Source organism: Calypte anna, chromosome 6 (genome assembly GCF_003957555.1).
Source record: "Calypte anna isolate BGI_N300 chromosome 6, bCalAnn1_v1.p, whole genome shotgun sequence".
NCBI lineage: Eukaryota > Metazoa > Chordata > Aves > Apodiformes > Trochilidae > Calypte > Calypte anna.
Window position 1 is genome coordinate 8,338,162 of NC_044252.1, and position 23,555 is coordinate 8,361,716.

The window sequence follows — 23,555 nt, forward strand, 5'->3', positions numbered from 1 at the left end:
AAGCTGTAGTTTAATTTTGAATTTTTTAAAGTGCTAATAACTGTCACCTGTGTGTGAAAAAAAGATGGATACCTTTGAATGAAAAACATGGGGCTGTCTCCTGCTGAGCTCATGGTGATCCTTGCCTTGCAAAGCAACCAGAAAGGTGTCTTTTTTTATCTGTGCATGTGACTATGCACACACATGCAGTATGTTTTAAAAATGGTAAACACAGTAATTGTGTAAGTAAAAGATGTTTTTAACTCTAAAGGAGCTCCTTTCAAAGAAAATAAAATTACTGGGTGGGGGATTGATGGTTTCCATGTGTGTTTTTTTTTACCAACAGCTACATTTCGTGATGCAGCAACAGTGCTGGATAAATGAGAACTGTAAAACATGTTCCCATCTGCATCCCTGGGCAGCAGAGTCAATTGATACACCTCCGTTGAAACTGTCATGCGTAGAGGAAGGAAGAATGGGGCATCAATCACGTCTTGGGGATAAAGGGTCCTCTCCTCCTCATGAAAAAGTAGAGGAGATGGGAAATGAAATTTCCATTTATTTATTTTTACGTGCCAAGGGACATTTACTTCCTGAAAGCAGGCAATTCCTTACATGTTCTGTGTCTTATTCCCTGATTAGTGATGACCTTGTCTCCCAGCCAAGAGTCTTGTCTTTACCCAGAAAGGGAGGCTAATTTCCTGCAGTTCTAAAGCAACGCTTCACTGAAAATCATCTCTCTTTTTGTGCAGGAGAACAAGTATTACTGAAGGGCAAGATATTTGAGAATTCAGGGGAAACTATTGTTTTGTACTCAAAAAGGACAAACTCAAGAACTGTACCTAAGGAACTTCTAAATGTCAGATCCTTTTAGGGGCAGGAGGGGAACCTAAAGAATGTGTTCCTCTAAGGCTTTGCTCAGTAATACATTGTGTGTGGTCCTAGTGCTCACGAACCACAAATACTGTTTCTTGTAACTGCAGATTCTAGCTTAATTTCTTACCTTCAATTTGCTGCCAACATCTACAAATTTAGATGGCAAATGCAGGTTTTTTTATTTTTTTTTTCTTTTTTTACATGTTTGTACTAGCAAGTTGCAGGAAAGAAGATTCAGCTTGCTGGAGATATAGGCAATTTAGGAATTTTACAGTGAAATACCATTAGCAGATTGCAGAGGGTGGTATTATGAGGAGCAGAAGGTCCAGACATAGTAGCTAAGCAACTGCCTCACATGCTGCTTCTCATTAGGAGAAGAGAACTTGGGCAAGGAGGAGAACAAAGGTTTGCATTGGTGCTGGAGCTAATTTGGCTGACTTCCCCATCCAGCTCCTTTTACCCCCTTGCAGGTAATTTTACATCTCTCGGATCTTGATGGCCATTCAGAAGTATTCCCTCCATGCCCAAATGCTGTTAGGGGGGATATCACCACATGGTCCTGGCTGGAGCTGTGCAGTCCTGTGCCAACACTGGCAGCCACAGTGTTTGGGTTGTGCCTCAGCCACTCATGCCTCCCTGTTCAGTGACATCTGTGCTTATGCAACAGAAGCTGGCTAGGTAGTTCCTCTAAAACTCTTTTGTAGTTGGATTTATAACAAGAAAATAAGCAAGTAAAAAATGATTATTTCTGCTGCTTGATTTCCCAACCCTCCCTTACCCCCAGTGCACTGGACTGTCTGGATTTCTATTTCATGTTTGATCAGAGGGATGCAGGTGCTTTCGAGGAACTTGACTTTAGTCTGTTGTTAAAAAATCGTTGGGTGAGAAGTGATATGGTGTGATTTCTAAGCCCTGTTCTTCTGCCAAGCCTGCTGTCACAGGTGCTGCTGTGGTCATTTTTGAGAGGCAGATGTTAGCGTGAGCTTAAATTAAGTTCTTGTGGGTCAAACCAAAAGGCTCTTGTGAGAAGCTTCAAGGCCATCCACCTGACGTTTTTGAGGGATAGCAGAGCAGTCTGTTTTTCCAACAGATCTGTCCTAATTGCCCTGCCTGTGCTGATAATTGGCTTTCAAGCCACCAAATATTTGGCAAGCCCCTTTTATTAGTACAGTTTCTGATGCTTATGCATCAGTTTACCTCTTCAGCCACAGCCAGTTGCCCTTGCCAGTATAGCCAGTATAGCAGATCTGGAGCCTCCCAGCACCATGAAGAAAGGGGGCAGATACAAGGAGGGACTGCAAGAGTTTGCAGCCTCAAGAAATTGTGCTTGCCATAGTATCAGCAGCAGCCCTGAGAAAAAAAGGAAGATGGGGGAGAGGGGAACACTTAAGTAGATGGAAGGTCTTTCTCTTTGCCCTAGCCTCAGAGGTGGCCTTGACATGCAGGATGAACAGGTAGCTCAGAAGAGGAAGGTGTCACCTCAGCCCTTCTGTGAAGCCAGCTACAACTTGCTGCTGTATCAGCAAGTATCACTGGCATCAAAATTTCTGTCATTTGGCCTTTCCTAGTCGAGGGGTTTGGAATAACTGTAGTCAATTAAAAGTGGGTGCAAAAGTGACAGAGCACATACTTGGAGCAACTGGGAAGTGGGGAAGGAAAATGGAGGTATCTGAAGTAGCTTATCTTCTCAAAGCCTCATTGGTACCCCATCTCTTTTTGTCCCTCCTTTCCCTCCCCCCCCCCTCCCCTTTCTCTGATAATCATTGTTTTTCTTGGGCATTGCTCCTTTTGCTGAAGCAAGTCGGGAACAGAGGCCTTAATATCAGACTTTAGGGGACCATTTGCAGAGATGCTGTGCTGGACATCACTTGCTAGAATGGAGTATATACTACAGAAGCTTCCAAAATCACCATAAATACTATGTTATTTACCAGTTTTGAATGTGTTGTTGTGTCAGAAACCTCTTGTATGACTGCATGGATATTCCTTGCAGGTTCTTTTTCAGCAAGAGTCTCCTGTAGTGAAGTATGAAAGAGACTTGGTGATTTAGAAGAATTTTGAGGCTTGTGGTGGTTTTTAAATACTTGTTCAAAACCAAAACATATCACAAACTTTTTAGGGTTTGTTTGACAAAACACATGTGGAAAATCTTCTACAGATTAATAATAATAATAAACTACAGAGGTGGGGTTTAAAATAGTTTTTTCTGTGGTGTGCCATGTTTGTGTGGCTATCACATTGGACACTGATGGTGACCTGGTGTCCCTGGGACAGACTCACATGCAGTGAAAATAAATTTAAGAAATACGTCTCCATGCAAGTTGCTTGGTAATTTTGGCATTTTGGCATTTTGCATCCTTGGTGCAGGAAAGGAAGATCAGAGATGTTTCTAGTTTATGCTGAGCCTCACTGTTTCTTTCCATACTGTTCAGTGCTGGATGACCATAAGTACTTCATATTTCTTTAATTATTCATGTCTCACATAAACTTCAAAATCAGTGAAATGGGTTTTATAATTAGGGACAAAGGGCCACAGCATCCCAAGGAATGTACCTCATGGTGCCACTGTCTGCCTTTTTCTGGCAAAAGCATGAAGCTGGTAGCAGTCCACGACAGACAGGAGCATATCAAGATAGATTACTGAGCATTTACGAAATAGACCAAGCAGAACAAGAACTTTATTTGAGAAATGTTATATTAATGCTTCACTAGACAGACCACACTACTGTAGAATGTTAATAAATAAGGCATTATTTGTTAAATCAAGGATGGGTGAATGTGTGTGTCCGTACTTATATGAAAGATTATTTTATAGAAGATAAACTCTAGCTTTCAGAACAGGGAAGTCTTTCTAACTGACTCCAATCCCTTGTGACAGAGAAATCCAAAAGCCCTCCCAAGTGTTATAGGGTTTATATGATAATATTGTAATGAATTGGACCAAAAATTATCAAGCTCTCTGGCAATTAAAAAAATTAAACATTTCTAGTTCAAAGCTAACCTCCAGTGCTCTTGGCTGCCTATGTTACTTCCTCTCCATCCTGTAGAGAGATGCATCTGTAGTTTGGGACATGAAGTGGTCAATTGTCAAGCACAATGTTCTCCAACCCACAGCATCTTCTTGATAGCACAAAGGAGATGCAGAAGTCTTCTGCAAGTCTTTCCTAAATGAGCAGGCCTCCAGCATTATGGAGACCTAGCAGGAATAACAATGTGGTAAAGGCTTCACTTGAAAGAGATTCATGTGCTGAAGTCAGTTTGTCGGCTGCAGGGCTGAGCCAGGCCCAGTGGCAGCTGGCTTTGCGATGTATTCACAGGCATACACTATCTCCAATATCTCATTTTGGAGAGGGGAGCCAGGGACAGATATCAAAACATTTTTTTTATGTAAGGCTTTGACATTTCACAATTAGTGCGTTTGTTCATCAAGTGTATGTGTTTTGTAGGTACTCTGTATTCATGATGTGCTGTTCTTGATATGTAAGAGGGATTGCTTGTTATGTTGGCAGCAGCAGAGAAGACTGTGGATAATCCTGGTAATCCCTCTGACTTGTTTATGCTGTACATATTTATCTGTTGTAAATATGTTTGATCAGCCAGGAGTTCAGCAAAAGTGAACTTGTGCCTAGCCTTCTAATAATATAGCTGCTGCCAAATTAGTTCTCAGGAGCAGAGGTCTCTGCAGCCTAAAATTGACAGGAGTGCTGCTCATGTAGCCCCACTAACATTTAAATAAGTTTCCTCCATGCAATCAACAAATCCTTTCAAAATGCAGGACATAATTTGTGGTTATGTGCTGGCAGTAAAGCTTGGGAGATGGTGTGCACCTTGGGCTGGTGGCCTGATGTTATGTACAGTTTCATCTCAGCTGTTATACCAAGCTGGCAGCAAACTGTTGGCTCAGGCTGTCTTTATACCTGTTACAGAGATTTACAGCAAACTTGTGCTTGACAGAGCAGAGATTTATCCAAGACTGTGTTCCTGATGGGCACAATAAGGTATTATTGCCTCTAGTCCCCTTATCCTCAAATGAAATACTAATGTGTCATTCACCATGCTGCAGCTGCAGACAGAACAGGGGTGGCATCTGAAAACCTCTGCAAGATGCAAATAAGTGGCAGAAATTTAGACCTGGACTTGGCTTAGAAGCAAACTGCCACTAAACCAAGTGAAATGTATGGGCTCTTCAATGCTTCTACATTTGACTTAACTGGAACAGAAGCTGGAATGTGGATATACAGAATGTTCTTGCTGTTGTCTTGCTGTTGTCTTGCTGTTGTCTTGCTGTTGTCTTGCTGTTGTCTCGTCGTCGTCGTCTCGTCGTCTTGTTGTTTCTTCCCCTCTCCTCCCCTCCCCTTGGCTTTCTTTAGACTTAGATGTATATAGTATTTTGATAGCTTTGACATTTAGGAAGAGTAATCTCTGTGACCTTGTTCTGTGCTAAGGAGCATGTGTACATTACTGACACTGGGCTAAACACTTTTACTTGTTTCTTTCCTCTGACACCTTTACATCAGAACATTAGAAACCAACTCCTTTTTGTCCTGCCATTAGTTAACCAGATGAGTCTATTGCTCTGTTAAAGGGAAGCACTCCTATAACTTTTCACTGGCTGATCCTTTACTCACAGTTTTGTACTGGGCAATGGTTTTATTTGGTAGTGAATGAAAAGTTCTGATGCTCCACACAATTGTCTTACTGCCCCTTCTTCTCTGTAGAGATGAAATGAAAGCTTACATGAGCTTCTCAAACTCTGGTTTCCAGCCCTTTGCTCTGTCACCAGCCATACACTTTGCACTGCATTTCATTTTGGGTTTCACACTGTTGTGGGTTTTATTTTAGTTCTAACACATACAGAAAAGGAGCCTTTGGACCTCAAGAGAGCTTTCCATTTTGAAATACAAGTGACTTTGTGATTGGGAAGCTGTAATAAAAACAAAGTGTTTTGAACGCATTGATTTTTTTATTTTGAATTTTTTTTTAATCTGCAGATTTTCAGCTTGCTCCTTTGAGATTATTATTTACTTTTTTTTAACCCTGTTTGGAGTGTGGAGAACTGTAGAAATGTTCTGACACCTGTGAGCTGAAATGAGTTATGAAACTTACAGTGATGGAAATAAGGGAATAAAGTTACTGTCTCATCTGCATTCTGTTGCTTCCTTGTTACTTGCTATGCTGAGAAGAAAGGCATAATACTTGGGAAAAAAAATAAAAAGAATGTGAAGCCATCTGAATCCTACCAGATTAGGAAGGACTGCACAAAATATGAAGAAGATGGTTAGAACTTCATGAGCTGAAACCAAATAGCATACCTTTAATTGAGAATTTGCCCCTTTCAGCACTATGTGCAAGAAAATTGAAGGCTTTGGAATATATTAGATTGGGAGCATTAAGTTTAACTCGAAGCTGCTAAATGAAATCTTCAATAAAATCTGAGGAAGAAAAGAGAGAACCCTTGGCTTCTTGAAGCCATATCTCCTAACAAATGTATATGAACCCAACCATCTGGGCAGAGCATTGACCGTGTATTGCAAATTTGTGTGACAGAGATGCCTAACACGAGTATGAACCTTTAGAGAGCCAAATCTGCAAAGGTCCTGGCAGGACCCATTTATTCTTGCTGCAAATAATAACCAGGCCTAAGGAGTGTACTGTGCAAAATGCTGTGTTTCTGCAAAGAGCAGCCAGTGCTAGAGGGCAAGGGGAAAGTTTGCTTTTCCATAATGAGGAAGTAATGTTAATGTGGGTAATTGTAGAAGCCTACAAAGGATTTTGAGGATCACCAGGGGACTAACACACAACTTACTCCCTCTTTTGCTCTGTCCTTATGAGATGGCATTTAAAAATGCTGTAGAAGCCCAGACTGAGCTCTTGCAGGCGTGTGTCAGGTGTGTCCTTGGGCTGTGGCTGTAGCAGGGGAATGGGGTAGGAGGAAAGTTCTCTGGCATCCCCTATATATCTATGGTTTGCAGGGTGCCTTGTAATGAGTGCAGTAGCTTCATGTGTATGTGCAAGAACTCTCTCCAGAAGGAGGGGTAGTTACAATAATCCTGGAATCCAGTATCTGTTGCCCTCTTTAATTCTTCCCCCTCTGTGTTTCTAATAGTTGAAAATTTTAAATAATCTCAACACGGGGAAGCAATAGCTTACTGCTGTAAATGTAGCTCCAGAAGATGTAGACAGGAAAACCCACTTTGTTCTGTAGTAAACGGATTTAAAGGATGTGTACTTGCCATGATTACAATATTGCAACAGTCTTTGCAAGTCTTAATTAGCACCACCAGATTAGCAACTCAAAAAACTGTAATGCCAGCACCTAACAAGCTTCTTGAGTCAAAGGAAGCTAAACCCAAATTACTCATAAATTACTTGCACACTATGAACATAGAGCAGGATAAGTGACTCCTAAAAAAAAAAAAGGAAAAGCAAATCTTCCATTGGAAATGGGATGAAATTTGTTTGCCAGGCAGAAGCCGGTGGGTCAATTGCTATTCAGGTTCACAATCTGGCCTGGTCCCATAATGCATAATGCCTGGTCCCCATACTCTTTGAAATAAGAGTATTTTTGTTCTGGATGTCAGATTAGCATGAACAGCCTGTCTTGGAAATTTTCACAAAATGAAAATGGCCAACAGTCATGTAAATCAACTTCATTTACAGTATTTGATTTCTAGCTTCTTTAATTCTAACTTAACCTATCTTATGAGTCAAAAAGGGTGTTTTTTATATTAAGCAGTGTCATAGTATCCCACTCATCCAACTTTCATGTTTTTAAGAGAACTTGCTGTAAATTTATTTCCAGGAGCAACTGAGCTTTAAGTATGTCATTTTGTGATGGAGAAATATCTCTTTGTAAAGGTCTCCAGAGTTTTCATAGCAAATGATGCTCCACAGGAACTACTACACTGTGGTTTGGCATCACAGTGAATTTTTAGTGTTTCCAGGAGAGCAAAATGTGTGTTGAACCAGTCATGCCTGGAATACTGTGTGTCATGTGAATGTTCCTGTTGAGTATAACCAGTTCTTGTGTTTTTCTTGTTGTAGATATTCCAGTGTGCTTTGGCACATTTTCTTATTGAATGCATGCCAAAACATCATTTGCTGTAACTTCAAGTTCAGAAAAGGTTTCTTTCTTCCAAGGCAGGCCAACATTGCTGCCCATAGCAGCAAAGGTTGTCTGGCATCTGGCAGTGACTGAGTATAGCACTGGAAATAACAGCAGCTCAGTTTATTTATTAGAAAAGGTAGCCAGTTGGGCTCTAAACTTAGGGACTACTGACTGGGCAAGCAGATTGCAAGCTCCTTCTGTAGAGGTCTTTGTATCTGGCAGAAAAATGGCATATGCTTTCATTGCCTTTATGAGATGCATGTATTTCAGCACCCAGAACATCTTCAGTAGTGAAATGTTCCTCTAGGTTTCCAGGGAGACATGGAATTCTTTGCATTCTTTCATGCTTCATTCTTTTGTGAACCTCTCTTGTCTGGATGTTACTGGTCATCTTTTTTTTTTTTTAACTAGGGTTGTTTAAATTCTGGGAAAGTAGCCCTTACATTTGGCAGTACCAACCCCTGCAATAGGCAGCCAACTCAGTATATTGTATGTGAAGAACATCTTTTATTCAACGTCCATATAAAAATGTAGCACTAGGGGTTTCTTTGGAAACTGGTAATTTATTTTCCTACTAGAAAAAAAAACCCCTCTTATTTTACTCTCCTCTTTCCTAAATACAGACAGCAAAATTCACTGATGCTTATGTTAATCAAATTGTTAAATGAGCTTTTCTATTAACTATACAGAGTCCTGTTTTCAAAGACAGATGTTGCATTAAACTTTTAAGGTTTATTACATCAGCTTTTAAAGGTAAGATTTGCCTTCCTTGAATTCCAAAGCAGAGATAAAAAATTAGAATTGTGTTATAAAAATGTAAGATTTTCTGATGTTTGGGATTTTTTTGTTTGTTTTGTTTTTTTTCCTTAAAATTTTCTTGTATATCTAATTCTTGTGAACAGAAGCTCTGAAGTTCTTAACTGGAGAATAGAATGTTGTCATATACAGACACTGGTCTGTTTGCAAGCCAAGGATAAGACATCTAATATCTTTTGCAAACTCATTTGCTCTTTGGTTACAAATGACGTTTGGCTTTGGTTAATTTTCCATCAGAGAGAATTTTTTTTGTTTGTGCTCACAGCTTTGTCATCTTTGTGCAGTTGCTGAAGCACTATTTTGGCATTCTGCTAAATTTTGGTATTTGAACTCTGGTTGACCAAAAAAAAAGAGAAGATTCAGAATCCACTATCTAATCCAACTTCCTGCAGATTTAAACATGAGTTACAATTTTCACTCCACTCAAACTGAAATTTCTCTAGGCTTTCATGTTACATCCTTTCCCCTCTTACACAGAGAACCCTCCTCTAGTTTTTCTAGAGCATCTCCATTTAACTTTTGGAGCACAGATATGAAGCCAGTTGATCAGGTCTTGGCCTGTCTGTTGCCACAGATCATTCCTGCACTTGTGCAGTTTGGGTTAAAATAGTATCACCCCTTGAGAAGACATAGCATGTGGACTCTGAAGTATTAATCCTGAAGGATACATACAGCAATTCTCCACATTTTGTGCATTTTTGTGCATCCTTATGATGAAATCTTCCTGCCCAGATCTGGACTAAAGATTTTTAAATATCTCTTGTTTCTGTTTCCAGAAATGGTCCTTTACTTTTCATTCTGAAATGGCTTTTAGAAAAGTCAACTATATGCCTCATTGCCTATAAGAATAATAAATACCTCTGGGCTTTGGCAAATCCTTGGATAAATGACTCTAGGGTCAATTTCTCTAATAGACTTAGTCACTTAGTGCATGCTAATTTCTGAAGGGAAAGGAACAAAGGGAATGTATATTGAAGAGTGACTTTATAGTGAATTTCACTCATTAAACGTCCTGCCATTAAACTGGAGAAGGAGGTCCAAGTCCTGTTTGACCTGCCTTTTTCGTGACCCTTCTTAAAAAAGGTTCCTGGAAGTATAGCAGATGGTGGTGAATTAAAGGCAGACAGGCACTGACCAGATTTGCTTCCCTTTAGTGTGCAGGAGCCAAGTGCCCAGTACAGGCTGTTACCAGTTCTGTCATGTTTTTAGCCTGCTTGTTATGACAAATCAGACCAAGATCACCACAGGTACCTCACCTGTACCTGAGAGCAGGGTCTGAGCTCAGTGTTGCCCTTTCCTATCACCTCCTGCCTTAGAAGATCACGAAGGCTTGCACTTACTCTTCAGACAAGGCAAATAAGCACTTGTGTTTCAGCTGTGTGTATCCCAGTTATTCCTGCTTTTCCTGGCCTGATTAACCCAGTAAAGCTTCCCCTTCTTTGAAAGGGAAGAACAAAAGCAAAATGCTTGCTGTTTTGGCTGATGAGCTGATCACAAAGAGAGCAGTGACAAATGGCTGCCTTTCTTGTGAATGCTTTCATGCTTTGCATTTGATGATGCTGACAGAAGTTTTGTGAAGAGCAACTTAGACTTTCAGAAGTGCTTATGGTACCAATGGTCAGCAATTCTCAAAGAAAATGGAATGGCAGAGAGCAAGGTAGCCCTTCAAAGCAGTCTTTCTGGGCCATGGAGAGATGAGACTCCAGTTGAGGTGCTCCAGAGGTCCCTCAGCTCTGACCTCTTAAAATAATTAGTGACAAAGGATTTAGGATCTTTCCTTGTGTTGAAACTTTTGTTTCTCTGCCTAAAGGAATACTTTTAGTGAACAGAAACCTAAAGCAGACAGAAACGTTGGAACTTGAAAGAAGGTTTCTGAATGTCTGTGCAGGGACTGGAAACATTTCCTTGATGTTTTGTTTTGTTGAGTATTTTACAGCTTCTTCAGAGGTCAGTGAGTGTGTCTGTGCTTTTGATGCCCAAGAGTCATTAGACCTAGTCCCAAATCCCCTGGTGCAACGGGAGCCCATCACTGTGTGCAGATTCATTGGTATAGAATTGTTCCAGGGACACTGCTTTGACTGATGAGAGGCTGACAGTCCTCTCTGCCCTCTTGCCAATTTATTTTGCTATGTAAGGCCCCAAGATATTGAAGAGAGAACTTGTTGAAGCTGACATTCCCAACACTTCCTGGTTAGTTTTCTGTCTGGGTCCTCTCTATGAATGGGTTGAAGGGGAATAAAAAAATCCAAAACCTCTGAAAAAATAGCATGTCTGGGGCTCTGGGCTCCTGGATCATGGGAGGTTCCCAACAGTTCCAGAAATAAAGTGAAATGTTGAAACTCCTTAACTCTCAGAATTATCATTCTCTGCACGGCTTCCAGATATATTTAGAAAATTAATTTCAGGCTCTTCTGGTTTCAGCTTTTTCCTCTTTCTTCTTTAAAAGGCCCCAGAGCTGAATTAACTTCCAAGATCTTCAGTGGGAATTCAGCCCCTACTTCTGCTGTAATGGTCAGATAAGCACCATGGCAAATGAACTCCTAGTCTCATAAGGGTCTTCTCAAAACTGTAGCCATGGTCTCATCTGATGCAGATTGGCTTTTTCAGCTGGAGTATTGCTAGAGAGCTATAAATAATGAATGAACCTAGGAGATGAATTGTCCTTTTCTCCTTATTACAGGATAAGACCAGGTAGTAACTGAATCTCTTCAATGGTTCCTACCTAGAAAGGTTGGACCAGATGATCCTTGAAGTTCATTCCAGCCTGACATTCTATGACCCTATGACTCTATGAGTAGGGCTGCAGAGCCTCCTTTCTAGATAAATTATTTCAGTTTTAAGAATTGTCAAACCAGAACGTGCACCAGCACTGAATTCAAATAAAACCTTTGCATAGGTGTGAAGGTAAAAGAAGCTCAGAGACAAAGCTGAGCAGCCCCAAAAGTGGAAAAATCTGGCAAATTTTTATGCTATTGTCTATGCCAAGCAGTGTTTCTTCCTCCTCTTCCCATCTCTGAGATGGAGTTGACAGTGTTATATCTTGTAGTGGTATTGTAAAGAAGGAATCAGGCATGGAATGATATGGGACAACTCTAAAATAAATAACACTAGATATAACATCTGGGAACTTGTTTGTTTTAAGATGAGACAGTATTTTATTTACCTGATGAATTTGTGGTGTTTCTGAATTTATCCCTGATTGGGCCAGTTGCATTAGAAATAAGAGTTATATTCTACTTCTGCTTGCCAGTAACTTGTCATATGTAAGTAAGGGCTTTTTAGAGGGAAGACACTAATGTGACAGCTGTAGATAAGATAAAAATACGTGGATTTATTTTGCTCACATTGAGCTGTGGTGCCTGAAATTGTCTGAGTTGCCTATGTACTTCCACTGGCTACACCAGGAGATTTAAGTACATAGTTTTGAAATTATATGGGATGTTGCCTACGAAACAGTGAGGAGACTTTGAGCTACACTATGGCAGTATTGGTGTGATATATGACAGTCTGATTTTGGTGACTCTTTTCTGTTAAGGTACTGCTGCCATGAGGGCTAAAATGGATTTGTGGTTATTTCCTATTGTTGAAAATAGGTCATATGCTACCTTATTTGTATCTTAGCCATCCCTAGTTATGGGTGGGCAGAAGCAAAGTGATGCAGTATCTGGGGAGAGACAGCAGATGACATATTGGTGAACCTCCTCCTATGCTCGGGTCAACTTTTTGTTCTGTCTTCCTTTCTTTATTTTTGGTGGGGTTTTTTGTTTGTTTTTTGTTTGTTTTTTGTTTTTTTGTTGTTGTTGTTTTGGTTTTGTTTTTTAATATTATGCTGTTGTGGAATCTGTGTGAGTTACAACATATACTTCACCAGTCTTAAAGATTCTGGAGAAAGATGACAAGATAAAGAAAAAGTTTAAACAGTGCTTAGAACTTTAAGTGGAAGCCACCAGAGCTAATAGAAACATACAAGAAGAGAAATGTTTGTGGCTTGGTGGTGCAGGGATATCAGGGAATGAGATAAGGAAAAGTGGAGAAAAAAAATTACAGCAGTTACCCAGATACACCCCAAATTTAAATAAATGAGTAGAAGTAGGATATCCTTCAAATATCCTATTAAAATGTAGAGAAAACAGGAAAAACACAAGAAAAATCAGGGGTTAAAGCTAGAATACAAGCTTTCCTCAAATAAAGGCTTTCTGAGGCTTTCGTAAGTCAAGAAAAACATTGTACACTCAAAAGATGTGCTCACAAAAGAATGCACAGCAAACCTAGGCATACCATAAAAATAAAACACTAAAGCACCACTGGCTATAGGAGTAGTTAGAGCAATGAAGTTCAAAGGGAGGAGAAAGCTTAGCTTGAACTGAGGGGGGGAGGTCAATATATAGGAAAACACAAAGCAAAATGAGGAAGAATTACTTTCATCAAACTTGGTAATGGGAATGTTAGTAATTGGTGTGGTGCAGTATGGTGCCCTGGCAGAGTTCCTGGTCTGCTCCTGGTGATCTGGCACCCTGGCACTGATCAGTTGCTTGGGGATGGGCAAAGATGCTGGGGTGAAGCCACAGTCCTTTGCACTGCTGCATCCAGCACATTTATGGTTCTAGAATTTTTAAACAGCCTGAAGGATAAACAGGAATATTTCTGTGAGAATGGCATCTGGAGAGGTTCATCCTGGGGCAGGTAGAATTTTGCTGGTCACTGAGAACAATATGGAGATCCCAACAATTAGCCTTGCAAAATACTCACATAGAATGTGACCCAGTACTTGTAATGTTGACCAAAGTGGAGTCAATATGGAGTTCCCTCTCCTTCATTATAAATTGTTTGCATTTGAGTGAGCATATTTACCAGCTCACTCTTCCTGACTCTGCTCCAGAGTTAATAGGGTCAAATTGCTCCAGATGTTGTCTGTGCTAGGCATTTTGATGTTCCTCTATCCAATTTAGGTAAGGAAAGCATCAAGCTGGCAGGTAATATCAACAGTAAAGCTTCACAGCCTCTTAGACTACATCTTGTAGAGCATGTTACCAATCTCTTGGCTAATAAGTATTTCTCAGACATTGTAATGCTGGGGGCACCTACAGCAGAACAAGAATTTTTCCTTGTTATGTTGTGTACAGCAAGGCAGTTCATTCTTGTTTGGATAGGCTGCTTTTCCTGATTGCATTTAAATTTTATGAGGTTTTGGTTGTATTTCCTTCTTGACAAGAAGCCCTGAGCTGTGTTATTCTTTGTGACACGTGTTGCCCACTAAGACTGTGACAATGTTTTGCTCACAGTTATGCTGGGCTCCCCTGCAGAGGTTTTGGGTGAGCTGGGGGCCTGCTTGTAACCCAGGACACTTGAGCATGTCCATGACCTGCTTGGGGGGAGGAAAGGGAAGACCATGGGGGTGGGAAGCGCATGGCACAGGACTGGGTCATTTCACTATTACTGAAGATCATGAAATGAGGAGGACAGGGCTGCCAGGACATTGTCTTCAGAAGTGATAGCAAGACTTTATTAGGGTTCCAAGTGCATAGTATCGTGTGTAGTGATTCAGAAAGTTATTGAACAAATAAAACCAAGTAATGAATTTGCCTGGAAAGACAAAGCGGGTGGGAGGACAGATGGTCAAGTTGTTATATTGTTTGTTGTCTTGATTGTTGTTTTTTCCTTTCCCCTTTTTCCTTGTTCTACCTTGTCTTGAGTACTCCGTATTTCAGAAGTTAACTCTTTTGCAAAGCTTAGTGGAGGATGTTTATGTAATATGATCCATTTCACACTTGCAGCAGACTTGGGATGATGGTGAATGCATACATTAGTAAAAGCAGTCACTCTTTCCAGAAGCCCAGAATGTTTGCTTGGAACTAAATGTAATGTTATATGTAACTGTGACAGTGCTCAGTAGTGCTTGACTAGTAGAGATGCAGAGTAAGCTGAGCATGAGAAATAAAAGAAGAGACCTGCCAAGTATTTCACCAAACAGAACAATATATGAGGAAATCAGTATTTCCCACTTGTGCAGCTCCCACGTAGGGAAGTAATGTCAGTGATTTTCTCAGCCATTGTGAAAGGCACAAAAATAATAGTTGCTGCAGTAAGGAAAGTATTTAAAAGATGTCATGGGGAAATTTACAATGGTGAAAAAAAGCAGACTTCAGGTTGTTCATTTCAGCTCTGTAGGTGATCTGCAGCTAGAATACATTGGAAAAGAGGCTTCCATGCTACTTGCTTGTTTTGCAGGTCCCTGACTCACTCTCCAGCTGAGTCCAAGCTTCATTTCTTTCTTATCATTACATGATCAAAGCATGAGCCATTTTAGGGAGTTTAATATAGTGATAAGAGAACATTTGTCGCCACAGAGAGCAGGTACATTGCATTCCCAGTGAATTTCAAGGATGTTAGTCTGTTGAACAGCTAAAAGAGTTTTGACCCTTGCTAAATTATATGCATTTCCTCCTGTATTTTAGTCCTAAATTAGTGGAATATGGAATCTGTATAGTCAAGGACTTCCAAGAAAGCACTCAACACAAAAATATTCTCTTAGAGGAATAATGCAACAATGTAGAAATCACTGGCAAAGCTTAGGTACAATGAGTGGTCACAGGCTCTAGCAGTGAGCTGCAATCAGAAGGCAGCAAATAATCGGTGATCTTGCAAGCAAGTACATCTTACAACATGTATATAAGACAGTAATATGCTTTTCTATGATGTCTGGCTTTACATTATGGAAAACTGAAAGGAATATGAGCATTTAGCATTCCAGATGACTTTTACAAATCTCTGCTTTTTTAAAAATACAGCAGGAGGGTAAGGAATCATAATAAATCACCTGATTTATAGCTTGTTGATCACAAAGTGAAAATATTTGATGATAGATGTATGAATGCTACCTGGGGGCAGAGGAAGAATCGAACAAGAGAAATACAGCAAGAACAAATGTTAAATTTCTGTAGCTTGTTCTTTTACATTTCTGTCTGAGGAATGTGAGAGTTCAAAAAGTTTGAAACTTGTCTATTCATATCTTCACTCCAAATCCTGAAGTTCCTGCAGACGATATTCTGTCATGTAAATTGTGAGGAAAAAATATGACCGGGTGCAGATATCTTAAAGTTTGATCAGAGAATTAAGAAAATGGGGACATGAGAGCTCTATAAAGCATTTTGTCCATGCTGCTCTGCTTTTGGCTTTTGCAGACTCTTGAGGATACAGGTAACATCCACAAGGGCTTTCAAATGAAGCATTGTCCCAGTTCTGCAGTATAAGCTGTTTCTAGTCTACAAACAAGTTATCCAGCATCCTGCCTTAGCCACCTTTGCAACATGAAAGGCATTAGTAAAGTGTCTGCTTTCTCAGAATAACTTCACAAACTACTCTGGCTGTACTTAAGAGTTTTTTTTTTTAAATAAACAAATTGAAAGCACTTGTAATGGAAATGAGGGTTTTTTCATTCTGCTCCAGGAAGGGTTGTTTGAAAGCACAGCAATCTCTACACTGACATTCTTGGCAGAGATAAGGGTGGCTAATGAAAACACAGTTCTTATGTCCTGAGCCATTACTGAAGTAACAGTCTGTGTGAGCAAATGGTTCTTCTAAGAATCCCGTTTTCATATTTATTTATTTATTTTTAAATTGTTTGTTTATGTTAGACCTTACTACTTTGATGTCAAACAGGAGTGTGGGGAAAGGGATGCAGAGAGGGAGAAGAGGGAGAGGAAAGCCTCCCTCCTGCAGTTAACAATGGCTCTCTGCCTACTCTAACAGGCATCCCTTGTGTGCTTCCAAAAACCTTCGCTAAGAGCAGACCTAGTGAACACATCCCTGCAGGCTGCTCTTTAAGTAACTGCAGAATTGGAGGCAGGGATAAAGGTGCCATGAATTTTCCTTTAAATTGGGGTATGATATTTTGCACCTTTTGCAAGAAAGCAAAATACGCAGACTCATGCTGGTTTCATCAAATACAGAAATGCAATGTTGATCTGATTTTCTTGCCCAGGGTTGTTTATGCAGAGTGACAAGCTTCAGTAGTCCCAGTGTTGGGCTAATTTCTGCCAAAAGGAAGGCATTCTGATCTGCAAGCACACAATGAATCCAAAATAGGTCTGCTATGCTTTCCTGTATCCATTCTGGTTATAATCCACAGCAATAGCAGTAGTTTGGTGGTTTAGGGTTTTAGGTTTGGTTTTTTTTTTAGTTTTGGTTTGGTTTGGGTTTTTTTGGTGTTTTGTTTGTTTGTTTTGTTTTGGGGGTTTTTTGGCCAGCCATGTACAAGTATTAAATTTTTAGAAAACTGTTAGTAGTAAAAAAACATCCATGGTCATGTAAGTGTAGAAGATGCACAAGTTACCAGTGCATCCTACAAAGATGGAGTAATTAAGGAGAGCAAAGAAAGAAGCTGTAGGGAGGACTTGTCTCTGGGAATGTGTCTCTAAGGAAAGCCTAGAGGCCTTTGTCTGGCTGCCACTTCCCCTTCTCTGCTGTTGGGTTAAATGCCAACACCACCCAAAAGGGGATTAGGACTCTGAAATGAGTGAGCTCCTAATGCATGGGATGATGTCTGAACTGAGACCTGGTCCTGACCTGGGGGATGGAAGCACTGCTGATGGGAGCACTTTTGGTGCTCTTAACATTGCAGTGTCACAGTTGGTTTTTTATGGCATCATCTAGAGATTAAAGATGACTTGTGACAAGACTTGTAAAAAATATGTGGTATGAAACAGCCTCCTGAAAAACTTGATTTTAAATAAGGCAAACTGATAAGGAGTGAGAAGGGACATGGAGGGACAAAGCCTTGCATAAGGTCTCGCAGCACGGCTGATGGCAGAGCTGGCAGTTAAAATCAATCTTTTTCCCAGTGAACATTCTTGTAAACAAAAAGTAAAATGACAAGCTTTCAAGGAGCTTGCTGGAAGCTAAAAAGCCTGACGTTTATTCTGCTTGCCTATCTGTGGTCTCTTGGCTGTTGGAGGTGTATCCAAACCTTGATTAGGAACAAAACATCCCACTTCAACACAACTGAAGTTGGCACCACCCAGATAAACTAATCACGTGCAGTGATACCAGAGCTAAGGGCTTTCCTCCCTGATATTTTTAAATTTACTCAGAAGTGCTATAAGAACAAAAGCACTCCAGAGTGCAAAGAAATGCACTAAATTCCAGTGGCCATGCCTTCATATTAGGTGAGCAGGTTTCACCCACCTGAGTTACATTGGCCTGGGACTTCTCCCACAGTTGTGCCTGCCGAAGGACCTTGCTAACTATTTCTGGTTCCAAGGGCCAGGAGAGCCTCACTGCTGTGCAGACTGTTCTCTGTCTCTGAGCAACTGACTACTGACCCCAACAGGAAGGCTTGGATGTGAGTTCTTGTCTTAGCAATCCCCTTTCAGCAGCCTTGCTGCAGCCACCCACCCCTGCTTTGTTACACAGACCCTGTACAACAACCCACCCTGCCTGTAGCTGACCCCAGTAACCAGCACTTTTTGACTGGGAATCACTGCTAATTCCTCACTCACAAGCCACAGAAGCATCCCTTGTGACCATGCCTGCTGCCATGCTTCAGCTGCTTTAGAAACTGGCTTACATTCCCCCTGAAAACATAAGATGCTCCTGAGTAGAGTTTGTAACTTATTCAGTTTCCCAAAGCTGATGCAATAGATGTGTTGCAGTGTGCAGTGGATGTTTTAGGAGGCATAGGTCTCTGCTGTATTTCCAAAGGCACTAACTGACTTCCCTGGGTTGTTGTGGGGCTGCCTGTGTTAATCAATGATTTAACTTTATATTTTGCTCAGATATATAAAACAGAACCCTGTGGAAAAAACACAGAACTTCTATCGAATGCATATTTCTGTTTTTCCTTTTGTCTTTTGTATTCTGAGAAGGTAATTAAAAATCAATGGTTGTCCTTTAAACTAAGCCTTTTAAAATTGTCTGCTTTCCTTGATAACATGTTTGCTAACCAACATATTTATCCTAAGGAAGTAAGTGGAAATAATCTTCAGAGTGATGTTTCAAGTACATCTTTCAAGCATTATGTAGCACCTTATGGTGGACTATAAAGCAATTTTGAAATAATATTCTGAGTGGCAAAAAGCATGTATTTAATTTTTTTGTTTGCCTTTTCTCTTGAGCATGCTTTGCTGCAAAGGCTGTTTAGCAGGCAGGTTACTCCATAAAGCTGTAAGCACACGTTTCAAGAAGTTTGTATCATGTTTTATTGTATAGCAGAAGAGTTTGCCTGCTATCTTCAGTTCTTGGAAGACCAAGGTGTAACTTCACTAAGGAAGAAATCCTTGGGAATTTTATTTTCCTTATGGTGTGTTCATCCTTGTTTCTTGGTGCTTCATAAGCAGGTGTTCTTGGCCATCTGTTGCATGGTCTGGGATGTTGCTTGAGCACATATGGATGAGGATATGGTAGTCAGGATTCAGTGGTTTGGAGTGCAACTTTGGTGCTGAGCTCATGAGAACTGCTTCCACCTGAGCCCTAAGTGCATGGCTTGTGGTTCAGAGCTAGAGGCAAAATATTGACAGATACAGCTATTCAAAGATAGCATACCTTATCTAGGCTAATTCAGTGGACTTGCTAGACATGAGAAAAGAACTCGATTTTACCATGATTTGTTTTCCTACATGTATGTCACAAAAAGAGCTGCTTTGTGATAGCATGACTGGAGTGTTGCTACGTCATGATTTCTAGGTTGAGATTTGCATTTGGTTTGGAGGAATTAATATACTGCCCTGGATTTAGATCACTAGCAAGCAGAGGCTAGTTGCTTGTCTCGGAAAGCATCATGGAGAGCTGCTGGCTGCCCTCCCTCTCTCTAACCCAGTGCTCTCTGCCCCAGGGGCTGGAAAAAACTTCATCTGGTCTAAAACTGCTGTTTGAGATAAGGAATATTTTGTGTATTTTCAATATTTGACTCTCTGTGTACTGTAAGGATGATTTTCACTTCCCTGAGTTGCCTGTGCTTTGGCAAGGCTTGTAGGGGTCTCTGAAGAAGGACTGTCTCTCCTAAAATGTTGGACTGACCACAGAATATGATTAGGTCAGGTTTCTCTGGCTGAGCTCTTCTTGCTTTATTGTCTCAATGGTAAGGAGGTGGTTCTCCTTTCTTGTTAGATCTTCTGGTTTTGCTACTTCAGTTCTGATACCTCAGTAGCTTGCCCTGACAGGCAAAGCAGTGGCTGCCACTGCTATCGGACAGGAGTTTCTTGGATTTTGGAAAAGTTCAGGGAAATGCTAAAGCTATGAAGAATTATTTTAAAATCAGTAAGTCAGGCAGAATAATTGGCATAAATACAGCCACATTTACATGCAGAAGTTATTTTAGGTCACCATGGTATAAATAACAATGGCATAGCTAAAATGTTAACATTCTTTCTCTGTTCTCCAACCCATTTTCCACCTTGATGGCTACACTTTGGATCAGGGCAAGTGAAGCCGTAAGGGAAAAACAGACAGCACTCTTTTATGACTGGGAAATGCAATGCAAATATATGGAGCAAAGACTACAATGTAGTTTGGCTTTGAGCTTTGAGCCCAGGGTAAATCAGCTGGTGCTGAGCTTTCTGCTTCAGTGTCTTGATTAGTGCCTGGGTTTGCACCAGATGTGTTAGATGAGGCTGGGCATTTCTAATCTACACAGCTACACAGGACAGCTCACTTTGCTGCACTTCTGTGTCTGGATGGGAGCACAAAGAACATGAAATGGGTGGTGGTGCAATACAAAGTCAGCTCACAGTAGAAGAAAATTGCATGTGCTTTCAATGCCTTCATTTTCTTACCTCTGCACCCCCCTCTTTAAATAACACTGGCTCTGCCTTGGGAACTTAAATGTGTCTTATGTCCAGGCCAACTACTGCATCTTTTGAGTTATAATGGCAAGGTGGGATGTTTGATGCTCCATTACCCAGCTTACAGTAGGATCCAGAGCTACTGGATGAGCTGTGTTTTATTGTACCTATTGAAGAACCTATTAAAACTACACAGAAAATAGTCTATTCAGCCTGGCTATGATCTCTTCAAATTAGCTTTGGAGATTCCCATACTTAGGGGTAGTTGGAGGCCAGTCTGAGCCTCTGCAGGCATTAGAGCAGCCTCGGGGCTGCCGCAGTCCTTCCTGCTGCTGGCAGGGACCATCAGCATGATCATACCTGCCCTCCTTTTTGGTGTTATTCCTGCCTGGTTTTGCCCTACCGTACAGAATGGTTGCTTGAATTTCTTTTTTTTCTTATTGAAGGGAGTGGACTCAGGACACAGAGGATAGGACACCATTCCGAATATCAGTAGGATTTTGGAGATAATACCTTACGTATGTGCAGATATTCTGAAGACACATTATACGGTTTCTCTGGAATCTGTTTTTTTGACGTTTAGTTGTTCTGTTGTTTGTGTTTTTGTTGAGTTTGTTTGTTTTTACTTAGGTTAGTGGTGTACTCCTACGAAAAAAAAAATTAAAAATTGAATTTTATTCTTTGTTTCCCAGATAGTGTAAATGTTCTTTTCCCAGTTCTCCTACTCCCTGATGGTTTTCTCTTCCCACAAACAGTTATTATACCTCGGTTTTATCTGTTAAGGCCCTGCAACTTAACACATTTTATTTTGATGTTTCCTTCCATCTCTTTCAAAGAGTTTAGATGAAAGTATCCAAATCATTGATGATGGGTGCTTGCTGTGACAGATGCTTGAAGGAACCCTCTTACCAAGTGATTTCCAGCTTTTGCAGTCCAGTGCCATCAAGGCTTTGCTCTGTTCTCCTGTAGTACCATTCCTGATTGTCTTCCATGAGCTGGAAATTCCTTAAGTGGTCAGGCTTGTGGAGTGGAGTGTGGCCATCTTAGCTGATAGGTGGTGGATATCAAGCAACAAAGCGGGGGATAAGAGATGTCAGGTTGGAAGAAAAAGCACAGATTTAGAGATCATGTTTTCAGAAGTGTCTGGGGGAGCAGCCATTATGAGAAAAATGGAAATTACTCCTTGTGCCCATGGCTTGGATGCTCTGTTGCCCTAGCACGTTAAGCCTGAGCTGCCTCCTATTGCTAACGTAAGAGGCACACATTGAATTTACATTATGGTCAGCCATGATTTATAAAAGCATATAAATGATTGACCAGTAGGGTTCAATACATGCCAATATGCCACAGATTACAGCCACATTAGTTCTTCATAGCAGAGTGGATCCTGCTGTAAAACTTCCTATCCCCATGTGTCCTTGCTATCCAGTGCTGTAAACTGGACTTATCCTGCTCTGCTCAAGGGAGGATGTTATCAGCTGGCTCTTTAGCCAGCAGCACAGTTTTTCTAGGGCTTAATTGCCTTGGCTGCCTGGCCAGGCTGTCTGACTGTCAGCCTGGGCAGAGAGAATGCTTTACCAAGTCTTTTATTTATTTAGCTGTTGGATACATCGTGCTCTTCTTTTATTACCTGTCACATTTTACCCTCTCTTACTTTATGAGGAGCCCATTCCACAGCAGGACACCTGGCTCTCTGGCAGGAAGATGGAGGTTTCACTCCATACAGCAGTCAGGAGAACAGTAAGAGCATGGTGCACTTTTGATAATTCTTTCTTTTCCCCCTGCTGTCTGCATATATTATATCTTGAACAGCACTGGGCAAGAGCACAAGAGCCCAGTTAAGATTTGCAGTGATTTGAAAGGTAGTAAGGCAAAACACAAGTACTGATTATGTAAATTGTGTCTGTAAATTTCTTAAGGAAGAATGGTGCTGGGCACACAGAATTAGTAATCAGCAGGGAGTGCTGATGTCTACACCCGTGCTTTTTTTTTTTTTTGACAACAGTGGCAAATCTCTTCAGAAACCAAGAGGCAAAGAAAGAGTATTTCAGTCTGAAAACTGATAATTGGGCGAAAAAAAAAATATCACCAGGAAATGTCTTTATCCAGCAAGCCTGTCAAAACGCAGTCCAAATTGCAGACCTGGCACCGGTAGAAGCCATGTCATTGACTGGAGTGCTGCTCTCTTTAGAAAGAAGATTATGGACATATTAACTTCTAAAATGCACTATAGTCATTGACCTAGAAGAATTGGAAATGAATTGGAAATGTTATCAAGTAAAAAAGATGTTTGGTAACAAATTTTTCACGTGTGTGAGTGGCAGTGTGTGGAGCCAACCAGTGAAGTTGGTAGCCAGCAGTTGATTCTGGGCAGGTGTAAAGATGTTGATCCAGCCTCTCTATCTGGTGGAAAAGAAAACACTGCCAGACCTCAGATTGTTTATTTGAAATATTCTACTTTGTGTGCTGATTAAGTTTGTTGTTGTTGTTGGTTTTTTCTTCTGGAAGGAATAATATTATGTAGACAAGCCATTCAGATGGAGAAATCTATATTTAGACAAATGAAACTGCACCCTATGTGTCTACAGCTTCCCTGAAAACAGTGCCAATTACCAACTCCTAGGGATTTGAGCCTGTGTTTGACATCTAGGGAATTAAAAATACCTGCAAATATTTAACTCTGAGAAGAATACTGGGCATTTTTGTTTATTGGGAAGTATCCTCACTATCATAACTTGGATAAATAGAAGTTGAATGTTTTATAGAAAACTATAATTATTAGCATTCAGAATAGTCAGTGTTGGTCATAGATAACTGATAAACCTAAAATTTCTATCTGTATGACCACCTGGAGTTGTACCTAAAAGATTTTAATCTTTGGAAAGCTATAATTTTCTAGCAGGACAGCACTTTCTCCAAGCTCTGGTGGGTCATGAGTTCTGAGAAAGTAAAAGCTACAGCAGTAAGTTTGACAGATGTTTTAAATTTTCTATACCTCT